Here is a 10,310-nt window from a genome sequence, read left to right as displayed (position 1 = left end):
TCAGAGATAGTTACGCTCCGAAAAGGCGCCTTTAAGCAAATACAGAATTGTGTAGTAGAGCGCTCTAGGTTTGGAAGCATTTCGGCTCCAGGAAGGCGGGGTTACGAAATTCATTCTGGGACGCTGTGAAGTACAATCCACACGCTCAGTATAGCAGCCAGCACTTCCGCCCTGGGAAGGCGACGAGGTGCCTGGGAATTCTGGGAAGTGTAGCCCGGCAACACCGTAGTTGGATAACTTCCGCTACAGGAGGATGAGGCTGTGTCCCTGCTCCCGTTGGGAATTCTGGGAAGCGTAGTCCAGGAGGTCTCTGTAGGCAGAGTCACTTCCGGCCCAGGTACGCGAGGCCGCGGCCTACTTTCCTCTCGGAAAGGTGAGCCTCCCCTCCCCCGGGCCCCTCACCCCGCGTATACACTGACCTTTCTTCGCTTTGTTGTGGGCCAGTAGCGACCCGGCCCTCGACCTTGGGGAAGGAATCCATCTGCGGCGAAGGGCGCGGTTGGTGCTCCCTTTGAATGAGCCTCCTGGAGCGTGGGACTGTTGGTGCATCCCTGATTTAGGGGCCCGGGCCAGGGCCGTATGTCTCTGGGGTTGGGAGTCTCCTGGGTTCTGTACTTGCCTCCCCCCCTTTTTAAGCGACCACCAGCCCGCGCTGCCGCTTCCTAACAGTATATTCGGCGAATATGTTCATGTCTCTGTCTCCTTTTCTTTAAAGTTGGCCTTAGTGTCTACCTAATAGGGCCATTGTGAGAGTTAAATGAGAATGTACAGGAAAAGACTTAGAACAGAGGCTGGCTTGTGGTTAAAAATCACAAGGTCTCTTGTTACTAGTATTTTTTAATTTCCTGAAAAGCGCTCAGGTCCCTGAAAGCTTTTGTGGGTCAGAGCTCCTGCTACAGTGTCCCTGGCCCTTCTCTGATCCCTGAAGGAATCGGGGCTGAACCCAGACTCCTAATTTTTTTAATTAAAATTTTTGGAGAGGATCACTTCTGGCTGTTGTCTGGGATGTGCACTGTGATTTATGTGGGAGTACTGATGAAGTTCTGATTTCTTTCAGCCTCTTTTCCTCTCCCAGCCTTACTTCTTGCAAAAGGCTGCGGTGAGGAGGGAATGACCCTCTTTGGCCGCAGGCAGCAGAGACTCACCTGACTAGGATTTAGCATCCTTCTTCCTCTTATGTCATCTCTTCGCAGGGGAGAAGACATTTCCATCACTCATGGGCAAATTTTGCTACAAAGATGCCCTGATATTTGTTGAATAAATGCAGGAAGGGATGGGGGAATACGTGGGCATGAGTAATAATGATAATGTTTAAACATTTAGTGCTAAACATTAATCTAGGAGCTTTATATGAATGAATATACTTAGTCCTCACAAGAGCCCTATGGGAACTGGGGATACTGTTATTCCCATGTTGAAGATGAGGAAACAGACACAGAGCCTGAATTGTTTATCCTAGGTCACACAGCTAGTAAGAGGCTTAGCTGGGATTTGAATTTAGGTAATTTCGATCTGCTGCCTTAGTTCTTAATGTGTTTAGTGTCAGGTTGAGAAGGCATGTTTGGATGTCATGAAAGCTTTGAGTTTTTGATGAGAATTTTTTCAGTTATCTGCAATTTAATTGAGTTTTATTTGAAATAATATTATAGTTCATATTCTGATTATAAAAATAATGATTGCATATTATAGAGAAGAAAATTTATGAAGGATGTAGTACAGGATGTAGAGATAACAATATTAATATTTTAATGTTTTCCTGTTCTGTAGATTTATTTTTGGACTTTTACTTAAGTTTTTCAAAATACGTATCATAGGTTTTATTTTCCCCTTAAGTTCTTACTGTGGAAATTTACAAACAGAGCCAAATGTAATAAGAATAAAATAATGAACCCCTGTGGAACCATCACCCAAATTCAACCCTTGTTAACATTTGTCAGTCTTGTATCAACACAACCCTGCTCCAATTTATTTTTGTTTCAATATTTTAAAGCTAAGTCCCCAACATTGAGTCAGTATGATACTGATTGATTTATTGTTATAATTGCCAAAAATTGATTATCATCCGTTGTTTATATCCAAGACCAAGAAAGGGAGATGTTAGCAGCTACTCCAAGGTTTTTATTTTTGCAGCTTGGAGAATGGCACTCATTTGAGAAAGCTAGGGGACACGAGCATTGCACTTTGGAGAAGGATGGTTCCAAAGTCCAATGCTCTTTGTTTTCCCGTATACAGTTTGACCTACCTATGTCTTGGGGCTCTTTGTTTCTCATCTCTCTCTTTTCATACACTGAAAGTTTTTCTGTTGCTGGGACCATGTCATATTTTTCTCTGTGTGCCCAGCACACAGTACAAGATTGGCAAGGGTTTGGAGTTAGAGTAGCTACTCAACAGACTGCCGGCATCAAGAGTTTGCAGTGCAGAATTCCTGAAATTGGAATTAGGTAACAAAACAGAATAGAAATAACCCATGGAGATGTTCCTTAATCTTTAATGTTGGTGAGCTATAGAATCCACCATCTATTTCAGATTGTTGAAATGCTTATGAGCAATTAGTTTCATGATCTAAAACAAATTTCCTGAGATATACATTGATAGAAATGATAACAGCTAACATTTATAGATTGTGTTTTATGACCAGGCAGTGTTTCCAGTGACTTACAGATACTAACTTATTTTTCATAACAAACCTATCATTACCCTCATTTTACAGATGAGAAGCAGGTTTTTTAAAACAATCATCGTACAGTAAAATTAAGTATTTTTTTCCTGTTTGGGGTACAATTCTATTTATTTTACCACAGGTGTAGATTCGTATAATTACCACTTTCATCAGCCACAGAACAGTTCCATCACACCAAAACATTCTCCTATTTTCCTTTTATAATCACCCCTCACCGCATCTGTAACCACTGGTGACCACTATAACCCTATAATTTCATCTTTTTGAGAATGTCACATAAATGGCCTTATACCACGTGTAACCTTTTAGGGCTGGATTCTTTAACTCAGCATAATGCGTTTTTTTTAATGAAAAATTTTATTTGAGCCAAATCGAGGATTATAACCTGGGAACAGCATCTCAGAGAGCTCCAAGAACTGTTCCCAGCTTAATGCCTTTGACATTCATCCTAGTTGTGTATCAGTACTTTGTTTTTATTGCTGATTAATATTACATTTATGGATATACCATAGTTTATCCATTCACCCATTGAAGAATATTTGGAATGTTTCTAGCTTTTGGCATTTATGAATAAGCTGCTATAAATATTTGTGTACAAGGTTTTCTTTGCTTATTTTTCTAGAATTCATAACCAGGAATGGGATTGCTGGGTCATAAGGAAAATGTATGTTTAACTTTGTAAGAAGTGGCCAAACTGTTCTCCAGGGTATCTGCTATTTTGCATTCCCATTAATGATATATGAGAGTACCAGTTGCTCCACATCCTTGCCAGCACTTAGTATTTTCTGTTCTTATTTTTTTAATTTTAGCCATATGGTAGGCATGTGTTGGTATCTTATTGTGACTTTTATATACATTTCCTTAATGACTAATGATGTTCAGCAGATATACCTTTTTTTCAGCTTATTTATCTTCTTTACTAAAGTGTTTTGCCCAGTTTTAAATTGAGTAATTGAGTTGTGTTTTCCATATTGTTGATGTTTGAGAGTTATTCATGTATTCTAGATACAAGTCCTTTGTCAAGATATGTCCTTTGCAAATATTTTTTCTCAGCCTATAGCTTATCTTTTCATTCTCTTAACAGTGTCTTTTGGAGAGCAAAAGTTTTTAATTTTGATGAAGTCTGATTTATCAGTGTTTTCTTTTATGAATTGTGCCTTTCATGTCTAAGAACTCTGCCTAATTCCAAGTCAGGAAGATTTTTCTCTTATATTTTCTTCTAGAAGTAATGATATCTACTTTTTCATTCGTAATATTGGTAACTTTTGTTATCTCTCTTTTATTTTTTGCCACTCTTGCTAGAGTTTTTGTTATGGTAAAAAAACCAACAGCTACTTTTGGTTTCATTGATTTCTGTATTTACCTTTATTATTTCCTTTCTTTTGCTTGACTTGGGTTTATTTTGCTTCTCTTTTCTAGTATCTTAAGTGTAACTTATAGGTTTTCTTTTAAGAAAAGAAACTTTTTTTAAGAAGTTGAGCAAATCCCAAACAGGATGAACTCATAGCAATCCAAGCCCAGGCACATTTTAATCAAACTGCTGAAAACTAAAGACAAAGAAAGAAACTAGAAAGGAGCCAGAGAAAACTAATGCATTACCTTTATGCTCTAGTTGTCATATATTGCATGTGTATAACTTGAAAACCCTATAGTGTTATAATTTTTGCTTCCAATGGTCAAATATATTTTAAAGAACTCAAGAGACGAGTAACCTATCATATTTTCCTGAATATTTACTGTTCTGTTGCTCCTCCTTTCTGATGATGCAAATTTCTTTCTTTTATTTCCTTTGAAAGTTTTCCTTCACCAGTCGTTTTAGAGCAAGTCTGCTCCCTGTGAATTCTTAGTTCATCTGAGAATATCTTTATTTCACCTTCATTCCTAAATATTTTTCTAAACTATTATCTTTAGTATACAATTCTGTTTTGACAGTTCTTTTCTTTCACTGCTTTAAAAGTGTATTGTGCTACTTCCTTCTGGCCTCATGGTTCCTAATGAGAAATCTGGGTTCATTCGAACCATTGTACCCCTGTAGGTAATGCATTGTTCTTCTCTGGCTGCTTTCAAGCAGCATTATCACCTGGGAGCTCTATATAAAGGCAGGTCCTTCGGTCCAGTTTCATGTCAATTTATTTAGAATTTTGAAGGGGTGGGACCAAGGCGCTTCCTTTTAATAGGAGCCCCAGGTGATCTTTATTTACTTTAAGATTGAACAAGTGCTTGTTGAACAGCCTCATTTAATTTTTAACATTTATTGTTTAACCTACATACAGTAAAATTATTTTTAGTGTACAATTCTGAGTTTTGGCAATTGCATCACACTAAAAATTTGTGCGGAGTGAAGATCTGCCTTGTTTTAACTTTTGACAACAATGGAAATTTATAAAGTAGCTTGGCACTACTTGGGATTCAAACAAAATTAGTTGTCATTGAAATGACTTTACTACAGTATAAGTGCTATTTTTGCCTTCTAGGTTGAATTCATTAAAAAACATCATGAAGTCTGCAGCTAAAGCTAATTTCCGAAGCCATTCAGTATTCAGTAATAGTGGTGGAGGGCAGCTATTCTCACTTAGAAAGCCCGAGACTTAAAACATCGCAATAAAACTTTACTGCAGCTCAGCCATTGAACTGCTGGGTGGTAAGGCAAGTCAGGATATTTAGCTTCTGTTTCTGATGAAATTCATGAAACTTTTGATGATTAAGTCCATGAGAGTAAATGAAGTTCACTGTTGATGCTACTGCTTCAATAGCACCTGATATATTAAAGTATTTTCTGCAGAGTACCTGCTGATGGATAATACAACAAAGAACCATAGACTACAAACTTACATTTTTACCAGCTTTATAAATTTGTAATCAGTTTTCACACAGTCCAGAAGATTACACTTCAGGTTACACTGAATTAGTATGTTTTCAACTTCTTTGAAAATATTTTCACTTGTAGTTGTTCCACGCAGGCTGTTCTGGTGACTTACTGATTAGTCACTTCAAACTTGGCAATGATTCCTTCAATAAACCGTTACCGAGCAACATCTGTGACACATGCTGAATTGCCAAGAGCCAAATAAAGTTTATCAGAATTATTTCCCTTGTATTTTAATTGACTATAGTGTTCCCACTGTATTCAACTCTTTGAGCAACGATTCTTGCCCAAAGTCTAATAATCTTAGAAGAGTTTATTTTTTCAGGACACATTTCTTTGGCTGCCACAGTCAAACGTGATTTAATTAACTCATCATTGGTAAATTGCTTTATTTGCTTGGGACAGAAATAGAAGCTGAATATCTGAATATCCAAAACTTATTTTGGTTACAGCCTCATTTTCATTACTTTTGTGAAGAATATCTGTTCCAATGAGACGTTTCATTAAAATTTTTAAATCCTTCTGACCAGTGCTTTACTGTGAATTGAGCATATTTGTGATGAATGCTTAGTCTGCTAATGTTCACATATATTGTATTCTTTTAGCATAGCTATGTTGTTGCTGCATAAAAGGCAAAAGGCTTTGCCATCTAATTCTGTAACAAAATATTTTACTGCCAATGTGCCTTAAAAGTGCAACATTTGAAGTCTCTTTTTCTCTTCTTGTTTTGACATGATGAGTATGTGCTAGTAATAAAAAAATTAAATGTTGTGGTACATCATTACATGCGATACTTTAAAAAACACATGTGATACTTCAATTGCTGTTGAGCTATAGCTAGGTCACTATGATTTGTACTGTGTTTAGCAACAGTATAAAGAAATGAGAGGGGCACATACGGTCTCTGTTGTAACTACACAACTCTGCTGCTGTAGTATGAAAGCAGCCATAGGTAATATGTAAACAAATGAGCATGATAATGTTCCAATAACACTTTATGGACATTGAAATTTGAATTTCATGTAATTTTTATGTGTCTTAATATTCTTAAAAAAAATTTTCCCAACCATTTAAAAGACTCAGTCCATCTCTAAGAATGTTAAAAACCATCATTAGCACACAGCCTATACAAAAAGAAGCAGTGGACCATAATTGGCCATATTTTGCCAACGCTGATTTTGACTAGTGTTTTCATGTTTTCAGTTACATCGATTTATGTTTTATGTTTATTTTGGATTTACTGACTTCTGTCTTATGTTTATTATTTCCTTTTTTTCTGTTTGTTTTAGGTTTAATTTATTTGCCCTTTTTCCCCTAGTTCTTAGCTTAGATAATGGATTTAAGACTCCTCCTCTGTTTTAATATATACATCATTGAATACATTTTTTAAAAAAATATCTGCTTTGGCAGCATCTCATACATTTTGATATGTTGTGTCTTCATTTTCATTCCATTCAAAATATGCTCTTTCTTTCTTTCTTTGGTTGCTCTGGGTCTTAGTTGTGGCAGGCAGGCTCCTTAGTTGTGGCAGGCAGGCTCCTTTAGTTGCAGCTCGAAGGCTCCTTAGTTGTGGCTGGTGGGCTCCTGAGTTGCGGCTCACCAGCTCCTTAATTGCAGCATGCAGGCTCCTTAGTTGTGGCATGTGAACTCTTAGTTGCGGCATGCATGTGGGATCTAGTTCCCTGACCAGGGATCAAACCCGGGCCCCCTGCATTGGAAGCGCAGAGTCTTAACCACTGCACCACCAGGGAAGTCCCTGCTCTACTTTCTTTTGTGACTTGGTCCATTGGTTGCTAGAAGTATGCTGTTTAATTTCTAAATGTTTGGAGATTGTCCAGATATCTTTTTGTTATTCACTTCTTGTTTAATGCTATAATAGAGAAAATATCACTTCTGGATACATCATAAACTTCTGAAAATTAAAGATAAAAATTCTTGAGAAAATATGTGGTAGAACAATGATTCATATATCTGCAGATTTCTCATTGGAAATCATGTAGGCCAGAAAACATTGGAACAGCATCTTTGAGGTGCTTAAACAAATTGTCAACTCAGAATTATATATCCAGTGAAAATTTCCTTCACGAAGAAGGGGGGGAAATGTCACACCTATGCTAAAAAGGAGTGTTAAAGGAAGTTCTTAGGTTGAACAGAAATGATACCAAATGGAAACTAGGAACTTCAGAAATGAAAAAAGAGCAACAAAAATAGTAAGTTTTTTTGTAAATATAAAATATTCTTTTTCTCCTCTTAAAAATGCAACTGTTTAAAATAAAATTTATAGCTTTCTTGGCTAGAGCACTGTATATAGAGAATACATACGACAACTAATTAAAGAACGGGGGAATTGGTAAAATAATAACACTAAGTACACTGTGAAAAATATGTATATTGCAACCCCGGAGGAGGAAAAAAAAAAAGGTGATAATAGCCAAAAACTAATAGATAAAAAGGGATGAATTTAATTCTAAAAAAATTCAGCCCAAAAGAGGGCAGAAAAAGGGTCATAGAGGAAGAAAATCAAGGAGGAAAAACAATAAAATGGTAGACTTAAATCTGACCATATTAAAAATTACATGAAATGCTAATGACCTAAATATGCTAATTTTAAAAGATTGTTAAGATTGGATAAAGAACAAAAACTGAGTATATGCTGTCTAAAGGAGCCCCACTTTAGCTATAAGGGTATAGATATGTTAAAAGGATTAAAAAAAAAAAGTACAATGCAAACATCAATCAAAAAAGGCTGGAGTCACTATATTAATATCAGACAAAATAGACTTCAGAACAAGGACTATTACCAGGGAGAAGTAGGGACATTACACCAAGCATCAGTTCACCACGTAGACATAACAATCCTAAATGTGTATCCAGAAAACAACAGAGCTTCAAACTACATGAAGAAAATCTGACAGAACTGAAAGAAGAGATAGAGAAATCCACAATTAAATGTGGAGATTTCAACACTCTTCTCAGTAATCAATACAAGCAGACTGAAACTCATTAAGAATACAAAACTGATTATTCCTACCTGAACAAACCATTAACCAGCTTGACCTTGCTGACATTTCTAGAACATGCTATCAGTACAACAGAGTGCACATTACTTGCATAAGCTTCAGTTTTAGCAATTTCTGTTGACCTGTCTGAGTTCACTGGAGTTTCTGCTCCTTGTTTCTGATCTGTTTCTCCCACTCAGTTGCAGGTTTCTATGTAGCAGGGACTAGGTCAATTTCTCATTGTGTTTATTGCCAAGTATAGGGATTAGCAGAAAAGAGTTATTCAGTATCTGTTTGGGGTTGGTGTAGTTTTCCAACAGGCAGCAGAAAATAGGAACCTTCAGCTATGTGAGATTGTGTTCAGATTTCCTGAAAATGCATGTGGGAGAATAAACAGTATAACTATTCCCTGTCCTTTATCTCGGTAAGTTTTGGTGGGATGCCGAAGCCACCAGCTTTTTCAGAATATTCCAAGGGTAATATACACCTATTGATAATTACTACCTAAAGTAAATATAGTTAGAAACAAACCAAGGCTAATGTGTGGCTTCTGTATACTTCATGGTGATAATGAGGATGATACAAATAATAGCTAACATTTGTTAGGTGTTTATTATGAACCTCACTGGCTTTCTAATGCTTTGGTGCATTAACTTATCTGTTCTTCATAATAACCCTATTTTTATTTCCATTTTACAGATGAAGAAACAGAGGCATCAAGAGGTTAATTAACTTGTAAATGTTTACTTTGCCAGTAAGTGGCAGAATCAAGATTGAAGCTTGGTAGCCTGATTCTATAGCCTGGGCTCTTGGCCCAAGCCCTGATTTTATTAGACTGGCAAAGTTTTAGGAATTAATAAGGCTGCAGCCAAACCTGTTAAAAGGTATCCTGGAGCAGCTGAGTGTTAAAAGCTAACAGGGTCAAGGATGCAGGTGGGCAAACTACTGCCCATGGCTTATTTTTGTAAATCCCCTTTTCCTCCCCAGCTAAGAATTGTTCTTATTGGGTTGGCCAAAAGGTTCATTTGGTTTTTTCCTTTAGATGGCTCTAGTAGCCCTTAGTTGTCTTTAACTTCATTCGAAACAATTTTGTTAGATTGTACGTAACAGCTGTCATATCAGTGTGCATTTAAAAAAAGACTTATGAATTTTTGTGTAGCTGTTTTAATATTGAAGATGGAAGGAAAAGAAAGCAACATCTTTGGCATATTATGCCTTATTATTTCAAGAAAGGTAAAAACGTAACTGAAACGTGAAAAAAGATTTTTGCACTCTATGGAGAAGGTGCTGTGACTGATCGAATGTGTCAAAAGTGGTTTGCGAAGTTTCATGCTGGAGATTTCTTGCTGGACGAGGCTCCCCGGTTGGGTAGACTGGTTGAAGTTGATAGCAATCAAATCGAGACATTAAATGAGAACAATCAACGTTACACCACGTAGGAGATAGCCGACATACTCAAAATATCCAAATCAAGCATTGAAAATCACTTGCTCCAGCTTGGTTATGTTCATCGCTTTGATGTTTGGATTCCATGTAAGTTAAGTGAAAAAAAACCTTCTTGACCATATTCCTGCATGCAATTCTCTACTTAAACGTAATGAAAACATTCCGTTTTTAAAACAAATTGTGACAGGCAATGAAAAATGGATACTGTACAATAATGTGGAATGGAGAAGATTGTGGAGCAAGTGAAATAAACCGCCACCAACCACACCAAAGGCCGGTCTTCATCCAAAGAAGGTGATGTTGTGTATATGGTAGGATT

General features: G+C 36.9%; 1 protein-coding gene across 1 annotated transcript in view; it reads left to right on the top strand.

Moving 5' to 3' along the window:
- The first annotated feature begins 346 nt into the window (after nt 1-346).
- Nucleotides 347-10,310, top strand: part of LOC114906503 (zinc finger protein 112-like) — a 30,452-nt gene continuing 20,488 nt past the window's right edge. Inside the window, exon 1 of the mRNA XM_029241313.1 lies at nt 347-373. The gene's annotated coding sequence lies outside the window, so the exon portion shown is untranslated. The remainder of the gene's footprint in view (nt 374-10,310) is intronic.

Source organism: Monodon monoceros, unplaced genomic scaffold (genome assembly GCF_005190385.1).
Source record: "Monodon monoceros isolate NGI ecotype Baffin Bay Population unplaced genomic scaffold, NGI_Narwhal_1 Super_Scaffold_10, whole genome shotgun sequence".
NCBI lineage: Eukaryota > Metazoa > Chordata > Mammalia > Artiodactyla > Monodontidae > Monodon > Monodon monoceros.
Note: the sequence above shows the minus strand (reverse complement) of the source record. Positions and strands in the feature narration are given on the sequence as shown.